Source organism: Budorcas taxicolor, chromosome 25, assembly GCF_023091745.1.
Source record: "Budorcas taxicolor isolate Tak-1 chromosome 25, Takin1.1, whole genome shotgun sequence".
Taxonomy (NCBI): Eukaryota; Metazoa; Chordata; class Mammalia; order Artiodactyla; family Bovidae; genus Budorcas; species Budorcas taxicolor.
This window is the reverse complement of record NC_068934.1, coordinates 38,942,489-38,959,964: the sequence shown is the minus strand read 5'-3', so window position 1 is coordinate 38,959,964 and position 17,476 is coordinate 38,942,489. Positions and strand designations below refer to the sequence as shown.

Here is a 17,476-nt window from a genome sequence, read left to right as displayed (position 1 = left end):
CCCTGAATATTGCTTTCCTTCCGCTACATGGAAGCAGGTCTGCTGATAAAATCGGAACCAGACTTGAGGGACAACAGGAAAGAAACTTCCACTCTGGTCCTTGCAGACATCTTAGAGCTACCCAGCAGTGTATGCAATTGAGCTTTCTCCCATCTTTCTCTTCCTGGAAGTCTCCTAGCCTGGGAAGCAGAGTTCCTGAGTCCCAAGTTTTCACTAACTCACCTGCAGCTAAAGTGAGTCATACACCCCAGGGTTATGTTTCCCATCTCTTGAATGAGGGAGACTGGACTTTCTGCAGAACACTTGTTCCGACTGAGGCTCAATGCCAGTGGACAAGTGGCTCAGAAGTGAGTGTTGATGAGGATGATGAGGTTGCCTCTAGTGGGCAGGGGCATGTAATTGGCTGGTGATGTTCATGTGCCGAACTGAGAGTGGTAGACCAGTTGGCATACAGCTTCTGTGACACCAAGGACCTTAGAGGATTTAATCACTGGAACTTATCATCTTTGGGATCTGTGGGATGAGATCAGGTAGTTATAAGCCAGGAGTTACCAACGGGGATGCTTGTATATTCCTCAGCAGAAACCCAAATTACGCTGATGAATCATCTCTCCAAAAAAAAAACCACTCTGGGAACTAGATATTCCAGGACTCTGAGGCAAATATTGTAGTATTTTAAATACTATTTAAAGTAGGTTATCTTTTGGATGACCTGCCATTTGCTCTCTGGCTTGGGATGATGCCCACAGTTAGAGAGGAATCAAAGGGCCTCTGGGGGAGGCTGTCCTTCTCCCTGTCACTCATTAGCAGTGAGTACAGCTCTGTCCCCTCCACATCTGGAGCAGGAATTCCAGCAGGAAGGAAGTGACCTCCAAGTGTAACCGGAAGACTCAGTTAGATCTGGCCCTCAGGTAGGCTCTATTCTTTTCCCAATGCTTCTTCCTTCCCTCCTGGGTCCTGTGCAAGCTGCCCACCTCCTGGTTACTGGGTTCTGAATTCCTCCACCCTTCACTTGTAGATATCTAGGCAGTCCCGCTTGTGGCTCCCTCCTTACCCAGGCCCAATCCCTCACCTGCAGATGGCACTAAAGAAGGGAAAACCGAGATGGGTCTTTCCAGTTCATTTTTTCTAAAAATGTCTGCATTCCTTCTGCTTCCAGACCCTGTCCTGAATCATCCACATCTCCAGCTGGATGACTCAGCTTAGCAGAGGAATGGAGATGCAGATGGGGATGGGGGGTGGTAAGGGTGTCAGGTGTGGGTGACAGTTTTCAGATGGCAAGAGATGAGTTGAGTAAGAAGCCTGTGGTCCTCCAACCACTCATTCACTGGGGACATGCCTGAATCTGCTATCTTGGGCTCCTCAGGATATCACTAAGACAGAAACTTCAAAATGGACTTTCTATGAACTTCTTCCTGGAAACCAACTTCAAACATAACAAATATAAGAAAGAAGAGTGACATGAGCCCTATATTTCATCATTCAGCATCAATAACTACAAAACCAATCTCTTAGTCCCACCGGTTGTCATAGACTGGAGACTATGCAACATCAAGGTGGTGGCCAATTGATTTCCCAGCAGAGACATTCTTGACTTGCATCAGTCTTTCTCTTTTTGTATGTTCTCACATGTGGTGGTTGAAGGGAAGGAAGGAGAGGGAGAATGAGAGAGAAACAGAGAGAGAGGCTAATCCCATCATGAGGGACCACAAGTGTGAACATAGACATTCTAGTGAACATCATGAGGGACCACAAGAGTGAACACAGATATTCTAGGAATCAGCGGACTAAGATGGACTGGAATGGGTGAATTTAACTCAGATGACCATTATATCTACAACCATGGGCAGTAATCCCTGAGAAGAAATGGGGTAGACATCATACTCAATAAAAGAGTCTGAAATGCAGTACGTGGATGCAATCTCAAAAACGACAGTACGATCTCTGTTCATTTCCAAGGCAAACCATTCAATACCATGGTAATCCAAGTCTATTCCCCAATCAGTAATGCTGAAGAAGCTGAAGTTGAACAGTCCTATGAAGACCAGAAGACCTTCTAGAACTAACAGCCTAGAAGAAGACATCTTCAATAAAGGGGACTGGAATGCAAAAGTAGGAATCAAGAAACACCAGGAGTAACACACAAATTTGGCCTTGGAGTACAAAATGAAGCTGAATGTAGAGTCATAAGTCTGAATTTTAAAGCGACTTAAGTAACGTGTTGTTTTAGGTAGCTAGTCAACAACTTGATGCAATTAGATTTATTAGCCTTTGCTCTCAATTTCTTCAGTTCAGTCCTTCAGTTGTGTCTCTCTCTTTGCATCGCCATAGACTGCAGCATGCCAGGCTTCTCCATCCATTGCCAACTCCCGGAGCTTGCTCAAGCTCATGACCATCGACTTGGTGATGCTATCCAACCATCTCATCCTCTGTTTCCACTTCTCCTCATCCCTTCTATCTTTCCTAATATCAGGGTCTTTTCAATGAATCAGCATGTTTAGTATGCATTCAGTCTCTTTTAAAATCAACCAACGTGAATTAAATTCCTCTCTGTCTCCACTGCACTCCCATCTCTAGGCCAGAAACAAAAACCTGCAGACTGAAGACTGATTCCAGCACATTGCTATGGAGATATCATTCCCAATCTTTTTTTCAGGAAAAAAAAAAAGTTTCTAAATCAGTAGATTATACATATACATCCAAAGTTCTGATTCTTTTGAAAACATGGCCAACAGGCCTGCTTTCCAGCATGGGTGAAGTGGAGGAAAGGCTGCTCCTGGTGGTAAGGCCTGTGATGCCCAGATTCCAACAGGGCAACCTAGTCCTAGTATCATATCTCCTGCCTCCTGGGGCCATGAGTTTGTGAGAACTAGACTTCTAGCTCTCTTAAGATAAAGACTACTTTTGTCTTGATCAACTTTGACTTTGAAGCCTTCCCAGAGCCTAGTACACAGTTCTTCCTTGTACAGTTGCTGGATGGTATAAAATATTTTGTGGATGCATATGACATTTCTTCCAATATTGAAACCATGAAATTGAAGTACTGCTCTGTCCTAAATATGTGATGCAGACTGGCATCATAAGTGCCCCTGATGTCTGCCATTAGACCCACTACCTAAAGCCAGTTGTATGTCCCTGGGTTTCCCATTAAGTCTTCAGTTTGCTATTTGACAACTTATCCTCCTAGCAATCTCCTCTCCAATGAAGACAGCAATGCATATCGCATGAAGTGGCTAGAAGATATGAAACCACGACTATAGAGCATGGTCCCTAGTATCCATTTTCATGACGTTCTTAGCAGTTATTTCTCCAAGTAGGCAAGGTTTTCCATCTTCTTAGATGTACATGCAGATCAGCTTGATTGTCTAGCCAAGCTTCAAAGAAGAGATTACAGCTCAATTCTCTGTATTCTGAAAAGTTTCAAAGGCCACTCGCCAAGGACACTGATGAAGGTAAAGATTTTATCGATACCTTTGTGGGTTTTTTTTTTTTTTTTTCAGATCTTTTAGTAGCCTAAAGGTGAAAACTAGGGTAAGTCAGAGCATATATAACTAGGAGGTCCTGGTCACCACTACATGCTAAGAACCCAAACTTCCCTGAATACTTGGAGCCAGGAAAGAAATATGAAGTGGCTTGTGCTCCTCGTGCTGGTGGCCTTCTCAGAATGCATAGTCAAGTAAGTATGGGGACTGTAAGTCACATCATATTCCTTTTTTGGATTTTTCTTGTCATCTGATTATTCTTCCACCCATCAGGTTTAGAAGGGAATGGAATATTTCCCTCAGAGTCTTAAGGTTCAACTCTTACTTATTAATAAGTAAGTTGCTATAGGAACTGTGGATCCCAAGGTCTTGGTGCAGATTTGGGTTGCACAAATCTTGGGGACCAGTCATGTTATGGCCTATTGAAGATGCAACTCCTTGTAACTGTTCAGTGCACAGTCTATGCGGATGTCGATGTGATCGTGTGGAATAGCACTTTTCTACATTTTATTCAACATGTCCACTTTTATCCCAGTCTATTTCAGTGTGTGTATGTCTATGTCAGCATCTCTGTATCACTGTCATTTATCTCTCCATCTCTTTGGAAGTCACTGGGAGTTTATTTTTCTTTGTGTAGTTTTCTTTTAATTTTTCATTTGACTCTTACTTCTTTCTCAATCCTCTCAATTTCCCTTACTTGTTCCCTATATCTTGGATTCTTCTTTCAACTCTCTCTTCTCTTTCAACTTGGAGAAAGATACACAATTTTACCATGTTTTATATCGTACAAGCATTGTGAACACAGTCAACTCAGAAACCTCTTGCATTTCAAATTGCTCCCTTGTAAAAGAAGTTAAGAGTCCCTCTTCTACCTCCTTCCTTGAGGTTCTTTCTATGAGAAGGAATGAGTGAGATGATAACAGCAATGCTAATGGCTGTCACTGTTGAGACTTCCTATTTATCAGGTACCTTATATCCATCACTTCACTTCTCCCCAAGAGATTTCATTTGGAGAGTTTGTATTGTTACATTTCATCATTTTACCCAAGGGGAGACTTAGACACCACATGGTCATATGCCTTACCCAAGATTGCAGAACAGAACCTGTATTCAAATCTATGACTTTGCCATGGTATATGCATAAAATTCTGATAAAAATGTGCCTAATAAAAATGATTAGAAAATACACAGGGCCATTGCAATGACAGTTATACCTTAACACTGACAGCTAATTGTAGCATCTTCTTTGTTTTTGTCAAATGTTCAGTTAAAGAATACCTCTAAGGAGAGTGAAGACCATGAGAAATACCGTCAGTGGAAACAACATGCTGAACAGTTTCCTGAAGGAGCATGCTTACAAACTCTCCCAGATTTCTTTCGTGGCTCTAATCTAACTAGTCACACCCTGAGAAACATCAGGGATGTGAGTATTTTGGGAGAATGGTGCTCCACAGCGCCCCCTGCTGCTCTAGCCTAGCACTGGGGCTCATCTGGAGGTACCAGGTGGGACGTTGGGGTTGGGGTTACTGCAGGAGGCAGAGACACTGGAAAACAGGGATCCGACCCAGAGAAGAGGGCACACTCATCCTCAACTTTTGGTCTTTGATTGGGCCTCACAATTACCAGGTGGCAGTTAAACATCCATTTGTGTGTCAGAGATGTGTCATTAGTTTGAGGGTGATTGTTCCTTCTGAACTAAGTGAGCCACTCAGTTATAGATGAAAAGTGAACCATCACTGATCAAAAGGTAGAACCAACTCCAAAGCAATTGTGAATCCACAGGTAGAGGAACTCAGTTGCCACAGATGCAAGAACCACAGCAGTAAAAAGTTACTGAACCTGTATTCTGAGTATGGCCATAAGAATCACTGGGGTTCCTGTTTTTAGATTAGAAAAAGGGCTTATTTTGTCTTCAAGATGTCTTTAAAAATGTCCATGCTAGCCTGAGAGATAGGGAAAGAGTAAATACATGTCAAATGAGAGGGTCAACTGTGTGCTGTTGATTGGATATGGTCTGAGTTTAGAGGGACTGGCTGGGGTTGATCATGAAAGACCTCCTGGAGAAGTGGGTGCTAAGGCTGGGTTTGAAGAGACGACAGAGCTTCTCAAATGAAGGCACCAGGACTTCCCTGGATTTCTAGCGATCCTGGAGGCCCACTGGTTATGCCTCTGGGCTTTCCATGCAGGAGGTACCACTTCAACAGTTGTTCATAGAGTCAATATCCTGCATACAATGTAGCATAGGAAAAATACATCAAATATAGATACATATGTGACCAAAGTCTGTGAGTTGCATGGTGGTTAGAAAGTGATCTCAAGAGATATGTGACACCAAGAGGGAGGCATCAGTTTGGGAATAGAGGGTAGCCAGTTCTGCACTAACCCATTCCCTCGTTCTCCCTGTAGTTGTTCTACTTGGGTAACATCACCATTGGGACACCCCCTCAGGAATTCCAGGTTGTCTTTTACACAGGCTCATCTGAGTTATGGGTGCCTTCCATCTTTTGCAACAGCTCAACCTGTTGTGAGTACAGATACTCCCTACCCAGACCATCCTTCACTTGCCCTGCGACCCTGTTTCCATCCTTGGCACCTGATGACACTCATCGCTTGTGTCTGCAGCTAAACACATGAGGTTTAGACATGTCCAGTCTTCCACCTTTCAGCTTAGCAGGAAGACCTTAAGCATCACCTATGGATCTGGGAGGATTAAAGGATTTGTTGCTCATGACACAGTTCGGGTAACAGTGTAACAAATGCTGAGGCAGGACTGGCTATGGAGTGACCACTGCTTGCCAAACAGGTGCAGGACCATCTGGCAGGACCCTTCCTAGACTAACTCCCATAGATATTGGCCATATTATCCATAGGATCATGTCTCTGGGGAGGCAGTGCCTGTGGTGACACATGAGCAAATAAATTAGCTAATCCAGAGAGTGGCTTGAGATGTGGACTTGTAGCTCCTGTGCCCATGAGCAGTTCAAGGTTCATGTTGCTGGGAGCGAGCATAAGGCATAAAAGAACCCACTTTTATATTCACCGAATGTTCCAGGCACTTTCAGGTGATAACTTGTTTAATCCTGCAACAACCTCACATAGCAGTTACTCTGATTAGCTCATGAGACATATGAGGAAACTGAGGTGCAGACAGCAAGGGCCTTGCTGAGGGCACATATGTGGTAAGTGGTAGAGTTAGGCTGGCTTTTCTGGACTGAAGTTGCTGTGGGGTGTTTGGGGATAGAATAAAACTCATCTGTGGACCTTGGGGGCAGTCAAGGGCTTCAGGTATCCATAGTGGGAAACTGGAAGCCTGAGAAGTCAAGAGGCCTGATAAATGAATTCTCACTCTAGACGACCATTGAGAATCTAATAAACCTATGGCCTGCCTCCCCTAAAATACTTAAGTTGATCACCTCTCTCTGTTGCTCTCTCATTCACATTCACAGAAATATACACATATCCCAAAAAGTGAATTCCCCAGACAGTAATTTCATAGAACCCTGCAAGCAAGATTGTGTTTTTGGCTTCTGTCTTCCTGGACAGTTGCAGAATCCTCAGTACATTACAGATAATACAGTCCTTTCCTGTCATTAGGTCACAGTGATGTCAAAGAGAAGGCTATCTTGCTCTCGATTGTTTTGTCTCTAGGGTGACACCTATGTCACCTGGCCTGACTCTTGGTTGCCCCACCTGGACAGAAGCCACTAGGCGAATTTGACTCGCCTAGGTGGTGTTTGTCAGAGAGGCAGATGTTTTAAAATGCACATTCTCTCTCAAATGGAAACCAAATTCCTCTCCCAGCTTGATCTAACCATCTGTGGGCCACTGAAGACAGAGCCCAGCCTGAATTCTTCTCTGAAGATCTAATGGCAATGCACCCCAGCCCAGTCCTAGCCTCACTTCACATATCTGTAAGTGGAAACACTCTTCTCTCTCACAGATGTGGGACCTTGTCAGTACTGACTAGCAGTTCGGTCTATGCATGGAAGAATCTGGGTTTGAGGGCATGATTTTTGATGGCATCTTGGGCTTGAGCTACCCCAACATATCCTTCACTGGAGCCATCCCCATATTTTACCAGCTGAAGAATGAAGGTGCCATTTCCGAGCCTGTTTTTGCCTTCTACTTGAGCAAGTAAGTCTGAAATAGACAATCCTCTTCTCCAAATATGCTGTACAATGTTTTCAGGGGCACAAAAATTATAGAACACTTGATAAAGAAGTACCCTGAAAGATAATCTAACCCAGGATAACTATGGCCTCAGGGCCCAACTAGCTTCACCCCTGGCTTTTATAAATAATATTTTATTGGACTACAACCCTACTCCTGTGCTCAAGACCAGTAACATGCTCTAGGGTGATGAGTGAGGAGGAACACTGAAGGAAGGCAACAGAAAACAAGTTGAAGGAAAAGGCATTGAGATTTGCTTATGAATTTGATAAGGAAGGAAGGAGAAGGATGGTGGATATCTTTCCTTCCTCGTTAGCATTCCACTGGGAGCCCAGGACCAGTTACCAAATTTGTAGGAGCCAGTGACAAATGAAAATGTGGGACACAAAAGTGTGGGATTCCTTGCTCAAGAAATATTAGGCATTTCAAGACAGGGAGAGCAGAGGTGGGGTCCCTTCTGAGTGTGGGGCCCTGTGGACAGTAGATGTCACAGGCCAGTGATGCCAACTCTGGGTGAACTGAACCCACACCCTTAGAACTCCCAGGCCTTGATTTTCCTGAAAAATGACAAGGTGGACAATGGGAAACCAAAAACACTTCAGCACCATGTCTTCTGAGGGTGGCTGAGCACTCAGGTCGCTGGAGGTCCAGGGTGCCTTCAAAGAAAAAGTGGGTGGAGCCCAGCCAAGTGATTCAGCTTCTAACCTCCTCTGTACCACTCACTAGCCAGTAACAGACCTCAGTCTGTATCTCAGTCTCTCCTAGACACTATTTCTGCATTTGTACATTGGGACCTTATTAGGGCCTTGAAGAGTGGACAAGCACAGCTCTCAGACAGTGCTGTTGTTACTGTCCTACAAAGATCACCCCCACACTTCTCTCTACAGAGACGAGCAGGAAGGCAGTGTGGTGATGTTTGGTGGGGTGGACCACCGCTACTACAAGGGAGAGCTCAACTGGATACCATTGATGAAAGCAAACGAGTGGATTGTACATATGGACTGGTAAGCCTCTCCCTGTGAGGGACAGCCCAAGTGATGCTCCACTCTACATTGACACAGGCAGACACACACAAATGCATTCTCAGACACACAGTCACACAGACATATACACCACCTTCAACGACACAGACACACAGGGAAATGGAAACACACAAGCAGACACATATAAACCTACACAGGGACACATAAAAACATGCATAGCTAATCAGAGACACACAAGCACACACAGAGACACATACAAACACACATACAAACAAACACACAACACATAGATACACAAAGAATCCATGGGTTCATAATCCCCATGCCTTCTGAGCAAGGCTCTGGCAAGGGTTCTAAAGGGTCCAGAGAGGTCTGTGCCACTGGGAGAGGGCTGTACCCACTGCCCTTTGAGGTGGGGAGCATGGTTAGAGGACTCTACAGTGTGGTGAACAGAGGAATCAGGGAGAATATCTCCAGCCTGAACAGAGTTATGATAAGATGACCAACTGTCCAGGGCTACCTAAGACATAGGAAGTTCTCAGGGACAGCCCTGAGGAAATGGGGAAAACTGGTCTTAGGGAGCAGCTACCCAGCAGTGGAGAGAGGTTGGCTGCAGTCTTAAGATGTGAAACCAACTAATAAAAAGGACACCCCATGTTCTTTGGCACACAGTGGGACAAGGGCTATAATAGAGAATCAGGAAGGTGGAATCCAGGAGTGACCTGAGGACAAGAAGCATAATTGATAGGATTCTGTGTGATACCCTCAAACAAAAGCTGACCTATCTTTTGGAGTTTCTGTGGCTAGTCATGTATTTCCTGGCCAAGGTCTCAAGTTCTGAACTGGTTGTAGGAGCAGTGCTGGGAGACAACCTGTCACATAGGATCCCCTCTCTCCCTCTACTATGAGAATCTGCCACCCCTGTGAATCTCCACCTTCACTCTGTATGTGACCCGCTATTTGTTCCCCATCAGATAGAGCTCTCTGCATGTTTCTTATTATTTTCTCAGTCTTCATTCATTCGCTGAACAGACAAGCATTGAGAGTCCGCTGTGTGCCAGGCACTTTAGGGAGTCAAGGAGAATAAAACTCACTCTCACATCTAAGAAGGCGGATGTACATAAAGTGACTTGCCCACATAGTGAATTGTGACTTTGGTTCATGCTAGACATGAGGAGGAGAAGGCAATGGCAACTCACGCCAGTACTTTGCCTGGCAAATCCCAGGGATTGCGGAGCCTGGTGGGCTGCATTCTATGAGGTCCCACAGAGTTGGACTTGAGTGAAGTGAATTAGCAGCAGCAGCAGCAGCAGTAGCAGACATGAGGAAGGGTCCACGGAAAGTGACCAAGATAGGAGACTGATAAACACCGGAAGAAAGACTTCCTGAAAACAATACAATTAAGGTAGAATCTGGAAAATGAGAAGAAATTTGCTAGTCAAAGGGGAGGGGGTTTCTCTAGGAAGGAAGACCAGCTTGTGTCAAGGTACAAAAGATCCTAATGTATTCAAGTACTGCATTTGAGGATGTCAAGAAAGGAGCCGTGTCGGAGTAACGGAAAAGAGGGCAACAGATGAAGGGCTGTTAATGAGAAGGTTGGGAAGGGGGCAACTCTGGGTAGTCTCAGAGTGACCTTGATGCCCCCTTTCTTCCACTGTCTCTCAGCATCTCCATGAAAAGAAAGCTTATTGCTTGTTCTGGCGGATGCAATGCCCTTGTGGACACTGGGTTATCAGAAATCGTAGGCCCAAGTACACTGATCAAAAACATCTTGCAGCTCATCGGTGCCAAGCCACGGGGTTCCGAGATGAAAGGTCATGCCCCAGGGTCACTCCCAGTCTCTACACACAAGACGCGTCTCCAGGGCCAACCGCTCTCCCTCTCTCTCTAACAGCACTACATTTCATGTTCTGCAGTCAATAGCCTACCCTCTATTATCTTCACCATCAAAAGCAACAACTACCGAGTACCAGGTCAAGCCTACATCCTCAAGGTGAGGAGACAGTACTGAGGGTTGGTTCTCACACTGGAGCTTTCAGGAACCCTTGGGCTGCTGCTGGGAGGAGCGCGCCCTCTGGAGGCCATGCCACACAATTGCAGATGCTGCTGAGCCCTGTGGCTGGGCCAGTGCCTCCCACAAAACCAGTCACTTGAGAAGTAAGGGCTGTGTGGGACACTGATCTTCCTGAAATAAATATGGAGATGACACACCTTATGGCATGGTGGGAGTCACAAGGAGAGGGGAACACTAAGGTCGTCAGTCCTCAAATAGTTTTAATTCAATCTGAACCCGTAGGTGTACAACATGAAATTCAGCTCTAGCAGTCCCTGAAATAGGCCATGTTACAAGGAGAATGGCTGGGGACAGAATAAATTAACAGTCTCTGTTCCCTTCTCAAACTTTTCCTGGTTTGGATGATAAATTACATGGTCAGACTAGTTCTCAGCTGCATCTTCTCATTGCTCCGGCCAGATGCCTCCTTTGTTAGTTGAGGTACCAGACCCTTCTGTGGGGAGGTTGGATATTAAGGTGAATAAAGGGTGCACAGTGACTGCTCAGTCCCAGCACAGGATGGAGGCTTCATGTCAGCTGCCTGCGAGAGTTCAGAGCTGGCTGATGGCCTCAGAGAAGGCTTTGAGGAAGAGAGGGAATTTCAGGAATTCGAAAACCATAAACGCATTGAGCCATATGGATGGTTGTTTGGTTCTAGGCAAAACTGCACTGGATTCCATGCAAGTGGCATCTCAAGGTGCTCTGCACTGGGGCACTGGAGACTTATGAGGGGTGATGAGGGCTATGGACTGACCAGCGGGAATGGGGAACCAGAGTACGTTACCCAACCAAGCCTGGAGTGGCCAAAGAGGGTGAGTGTGGGACGAAGGAGGCTTCTCAGAGTTCCTGAGTTAAGTCTTCAAGAACGTGTTGTGGGCACTGCTCTATTTAAGATGGATAACTAACATCGAGTTACTGTGTAGCACAGGGAACTCTGCTCAGTTATATGACAGCCTGGATAGGAAGGGTGTCCTGGGGACAAGGATACCTGGATACATATGGTTGAGTTCCTTTACTGTCCACCTGAAACTCAGAATATTGTTAATCAGCTATACTCCAATACAAAAAACGTTTTTTAAAAAAAGTATGCATTGTTGGGATGCAAGAGGAGAACCAGCATTCTCTGCAGAGAAAACAAGGAGTAGGAGTCAGAAGAAAAGAAAAAGGGAGTGAGGGGAAATTTGGACACACTTTTTATTTTCTAAAAATTTATACTGAAGTATGGTTAATCTTCAGTGTTGTAAGTTCTGCACACAACAATGTGACTCAGTATACACATAAAATATATTTTTTCTTAATCTTTTTCATGTGGTTTATCACTGAATATTGAATATAGTTCCTTACACTCTACAGTAGGACTTTGTCGTTTTTCATTCCTCTGTTTCCCCAACTCCCAGTCCTCCACTCACCACACCCTTCCTCATGACAACCTCATGTCTTGGCCCTCTTTGGTTTTGGATGAACTCTCACATCCCTGGCTGCTGAGAAAACCCCTTGATACCAAAAGAAGGAAATAAAGCAAAGAATTGTGCTGGGTCTGGATTTTGGGGGAAGTCACCAGTAGTGGCTCATGGTGACTGGTGTGTGTCTCTGACTCCCCCAGGATGATAGAGGTCACTGCTTTGCTGCCTTTAAAGCACATAGACTGAGTTCATCTACAGAGATCTGGATCCTGGGTGATGTCTTCCTGAGGCTGTATTACTCGGTCTTTGATCAAGGGAATGATAGAATTGGCCTGGCACAGGCAGTGTAAATGCTTGGAGTGGTTCAGGAATCAGTAAGGCTGCTTCTGACACACACTCACTCACATTTTGGGCACTCCTGCCCAGGATGCTGTGAACTGTATTTTGTGGTCTGTACACCCTAGTCTCAATAAAGAATAAAGGATTTCAGTCTTAATGGTGTGGATACAAAGTGTTGCCTCTGTTTGTGTCTGAAGTGAAGGATCTAGAACCAAGTTTGAATCAAAATAGAGAGGAGCCCTAGTCCAACTGGCTTCAAGGAAAAGGGAGAGTCATTGAAATGATTCTGGGAACCCAGGATACAAGAATCAGAGAAAATACAAAGATCTCAGTGACTAGACACAAGAAATCAGAAGTCATCAATTCTCTCTCACCTTTGCTCTTACCCTTCAGTCTACTTTGATGGTCTTAGCGTGACAACATTCTTCCTTAATGCTTCTACACCTAGTGAGGGATTTCAAGCTACCTGCCCTAGGTTTTTAAATCCAAAAAGTATCACTAGTAAGGAAAGAATATTGCAGACATCAGAGTTCAAGGGTGTTCTCTGAATGACCCACCTCAGCTCACAGGTACAGCCCTAGATCATCCATCCTGTCAGAGGACCTGTGGTCTTATGACTGGCTTTACATGGTCTCTGGCCCTGACTCAGCAGCACACATGATTGTCAATTTCCTCCAGAACTACATGAGTGAAGCTGGGGAGAGGCAGCCCCAAGGATAGCAACTGGCAGATGGTCTAGGCCATGGAAGAGTTTGTGATGACCCACTACTCCACCACCTCCTCATTCAGAGGAGTTACAAGGGATAATGAAATAAACTCTCTTTGTTGCATCTCAGATGATCTTGCCACTAGGCTTCTCCTCCAGGGGATTTTGGGTGAGGTACTTCATGCACAGCTGGTTCCCTCTTGTTCCCACACCCCAGACACCAGCTCTCTGCAAATATGCCTGCTCTGTCCTTTACAGTCTCAATTTGTAAGTGGTGGCCATAGTGGATCCCTGAGCCATCCCCCTCCTCCAGGGTCCAGAATGCCCCTTCCTTGCCTCCAATGCTACTAGGGAGAATGCAACACATGTATCAGGGGACCCAGGCTACACAGAGCCTTCAACCTTACTGAGCTTCCTCCAGGGGTGGAGCTACAAACTATTTGCTTGGAGCTGCCATGTTTAGGCACTTTCAAAGTGGAAGCATCCATTCTTTCCACTTGGAATCCCTCAGTAGATTCCTCAGCTGAGTCAGCAGGGGTCACAGGTTGATTTCCTTTCAGATTGATTGGTTTGATCTCCTTGTTGCACAAGGGACTCTCAAGAATCTTCTCAAAGATCACAGTTCAAAAGCTCAATTCTTTGTCATTCACCCTTTATTATGGTCCCGCTAGCATATCTGTTCATGATTACTGGAAAAATCATAGCTTTGACACTAGAGACCTCTGTAGCAAAGTGAGTCTCTGCTTTTTAATACAGTGTACAGGTTTTTCATAGCCTTTCTTCCTTCCAAGGAGCAAGTGGCTTTTAATTTTGTGGCTGCAGTCAAGTTTCATAGTGCTTTTGGAGCCCAAAAAATAAAATCTGCCACTGTTTCCACTTTTCCCTCATCAATATGACATGAAGTGGTGGGTCTGGATGCCATGAATGGTGAGTATCTTTTTGTGAATAGTTGTTTGAATGTTGAGTTTTAAGCCAGTCTTTGCAGCTGCTCTCCTCACCAACAGGCTCTTTAGTTATTCTTTGTTTTGTGCTATTAGGGCAATGTCATCTTCATATCTGTGGATGTTGATATTTCTCCTAGCAATCTTTATTCCAGCTTGGGATTTATGCAAACCAGCATATCGAATGATATATCCTATATAGAAATATAGGACACATATATAGAAATTAAATAACCAGAGTGAGAATGTACACCTTGTCACACTTCTTTCCCCATTTTAAATCTTTAAGTTGTTTTGTGTCTGATTCTAAGTTCCATTTTTTGAACCACATACATACTTTTCAGGAGACAGGTAAGGTGATCGGGTACTCCCACTTCCTTAAGAATTTTCCACAGTCTGTTGTGGTCCACAGAGTGAAAGGCTTTATCATAGTCAGTGAAGAATATGGAAATGTTTTCTGGGATTCTCTTGATTTCTCTATGATCCAATGGATATTGGCAATTTGATCTCTGGTTCCTCAAACCAGTTTGTACATCTGAAAGTTTTCAGTTCATGTAGTGTTGAAGCTTAGTTTGAAGGATTTTGAGCATTACCTTGCTAACAATTGAGATGAGCTCTATTTCATGATAGGTTGAACATTCTTTGGAATTGTCTTTCTTTTGGATTGGAATAAAAACTGACCTTTGCCAGCACTGTGGCCACTGATGAGTTTTTCAAATTTGCTGACATATTGAATGCAGCACTTTTACAGCCTCATTCTTTAGGATTTTTAAATAGCTCAGCTGGAATTCCATCACCTCTCCTATCATTGTTTCCAGTGATGCTTCCTAAGGCCCACTTGACTTCATACTCCAGTATATCAAGCTTTACATGAGTGACCCAAGCATCATCACTCTCCTGGTCTTTATGACCATTCTTGTACAGTTCTCCTGTGCATTCTTGCCACCTCTTCTTAATCTCATCTGCTTCTATTAAGTCTTTGACGTTTCTGTTCTTTATTGTGCCCATCCTTCCATAAAGTGTTCCTCTGGTAGCTCCAATTTTCCTGAAGCAATCTATAGTCTTTACAATTCTATTATATTCCTCTAATTATTGCAGTGTTTACCTATGAAAACTTTCTTATAAGTCTTGCTATTCTCTGGAAGTCCACATTCCATGGGGTATATTTTTCCCTTTCTCCTTTGCCTTTCACTTCTCTTATTTTCTCAGCTGTTTTTAAGGCCTCCTCAGGCAACCCCTTTTCCTTCTCACATTTGTTTTTCTTTGGGATGGTTTTGGTGACCACCTCCTGTACATTGTTACAAACCTCCATCCATAGTTCTTCAGGCTTCAAGACCTAATCCCTTGAATTATTTTTCATCTCCACTATAAAATCATAATGGATTTGATTTAGGTCATAGCTGAATGTTCTAGTGGTTTTCTTTATTACTTAAATTTAAGGCTAAATACTGCTTACCTAAGCATTGTTGCCAGATCACCACCCACCACTCCCAGTGGGTGTGGAGCAAAAACACACAATTTAAGGACTGTTACCCTGGGTTTCTGGCTTTTCACATGCTTAGCTGTGTGACCTTGATCAAGTACCTTAACTTCAGTATTCTCATCTTATCAATGGGCACGATGATAATAATTTCACCTTTAGGTGCATGTGTGCCCACTAAGAACAATTGGTCCTGAGAGGGCTTTCTGGGTTCCTGAGTCTGGAACAAATATGAATTACTCTACCACCTGGGAAGAAGGAAGTCTTCTCTTTAGAGGTTATGGGTGCCATCCCCAAGGCTAAATATTGATTCAAGCCAAATGACATCTATCTCTGAACCCTGCCCAGAACTCTGACTGAGCCGATGCTTCTGTTTTCTGGGTCCCAACAAGAGCTAATGATTACAGGCTCAAATTGCTCCCTTCCCAGGCTTACCAGTCAGCCTTTCCTTGTCAACTACTTCTATCCTGAAATCATACTGCAAGGAGAGTTGTAAGGCTTTTCATCTCTTTTCAGTTTCCCACATCTCCAGTGTAGCAAGAAGTAGCTGTTATGGCTACTTGGCATCGCAACAGCTATGAAAACCTGTACAGTCCAATCTCAGCCTGTTAAATGAAACTGTCCCCATTTGGCCCTTCATTTTTAAATTACCTACAGTTGCCTTAGAAACCTTCCTATGCTTGCTGTTTAACGACCAACTGTGTGTGAACTGGATCTAGTTTTCTTTCCCAAGCATAATTCCAACCATGCAATGAAATAACCAAACATTTAGTCATCTAACTACCCACAGGAATTGACAAAAGCAAACCACCCATCCATTTCTTGCTTGCTCCAAAACAATATTGAAGTGATCTGCTGAAACAATGTGGTAGATTGGCATGTACATGCCAGAAGGGACACTTTTTCTGGATTCGTTTTCCACCTAATGCAGAATGTCTACCACAAGCTTCTCCCTGCAGCAGCTGGTCACTTAATTTTTGCAGACTCATCCAACTCCAGATCCATTCGACATCCCTCAGTAAAATCTAGCAAACAAACTCAGTCAAAGCTCTCTTTCCTGCAGAAAAGAAATTCTGTTTTTTAGAAAACAATACTTGGTAACACATTCAAAATCTTGTGTTCCTTGCCTTGCATTCAAGGACCTGCACCAGATGATTGGAAACCTCCCCTTCCAACTAAGTCTTTCTCCACTCCAACCAGGACCAGAGCCTTCACTGGACCCTGTATCCTCACTGCTATCGTTCAGTTGCTAAGTCATGTCTGACTCTTTGTGATTACATGTTCAGCAACAAAACAGGCCTCCCTGTCTTTCACTATTTCGTGTAGTTTCCTCAAATTCATGTCCTTTGGGTAGGTGATGCCATCTCACAATCTCATCCTTTCATTTCCTCTCTTTCTGCCCAAAATTCTTCCCAGCATCAAGGTCTCTTCCAAAAAGCTGGGTCTTGACATCTTTGGCGTAAATGTTGGAGCTTCATCTTCATCATCAGTCCTTCCACTGAATATTGCTCTACCACTTAAAAAAATTCTCATGTTTCCAATCACCTAACAGTATTGACCATTGAAAAAGTTTAATAGAAGTGGGATCTAGTCATCTGGGAAATCCCAGAACTGCCACTCTGCTTTTCTTTTACCATTCTCTCCACCTGGCATTGAAATGCTTCTCTAGAACTTCTCCAGCTTGAAATGGCCTGCTGACCCAAAATTTTCAGCTATCCAGGAATTGTTCTTTCCTTCTTCCTTAAAGACTTTGCCTGCTCCCTGATTGTCCTCTGTACATCGGTTCAGTTCAATCTCTCAGTCATTTCCAACTCCTTGATATATATCATGGGGTGCAGCATGCCAGTCTTCCATGTCCATCACCAACTCCCAGAGCTTGCTCAAACTCATGTTCATCAAGTTGATGATGCCACCCAACA

At 44.1% G+C, this 17,476-nt stretch overlaps 1 pseudogene; it reads left to right on the top strand.

Moving 5' to 3' along the window:
* Positions 1–3,623: 3,623 nt before the first annotated feature.
* Positions 3,624–12,441, top strand: LOC128069175 (pregnancy-associated glycoprotein 1-like; annotated as a pseudogene).
* Positions 12,442–17,476: the final 5,035 nt, after the last annotated feature.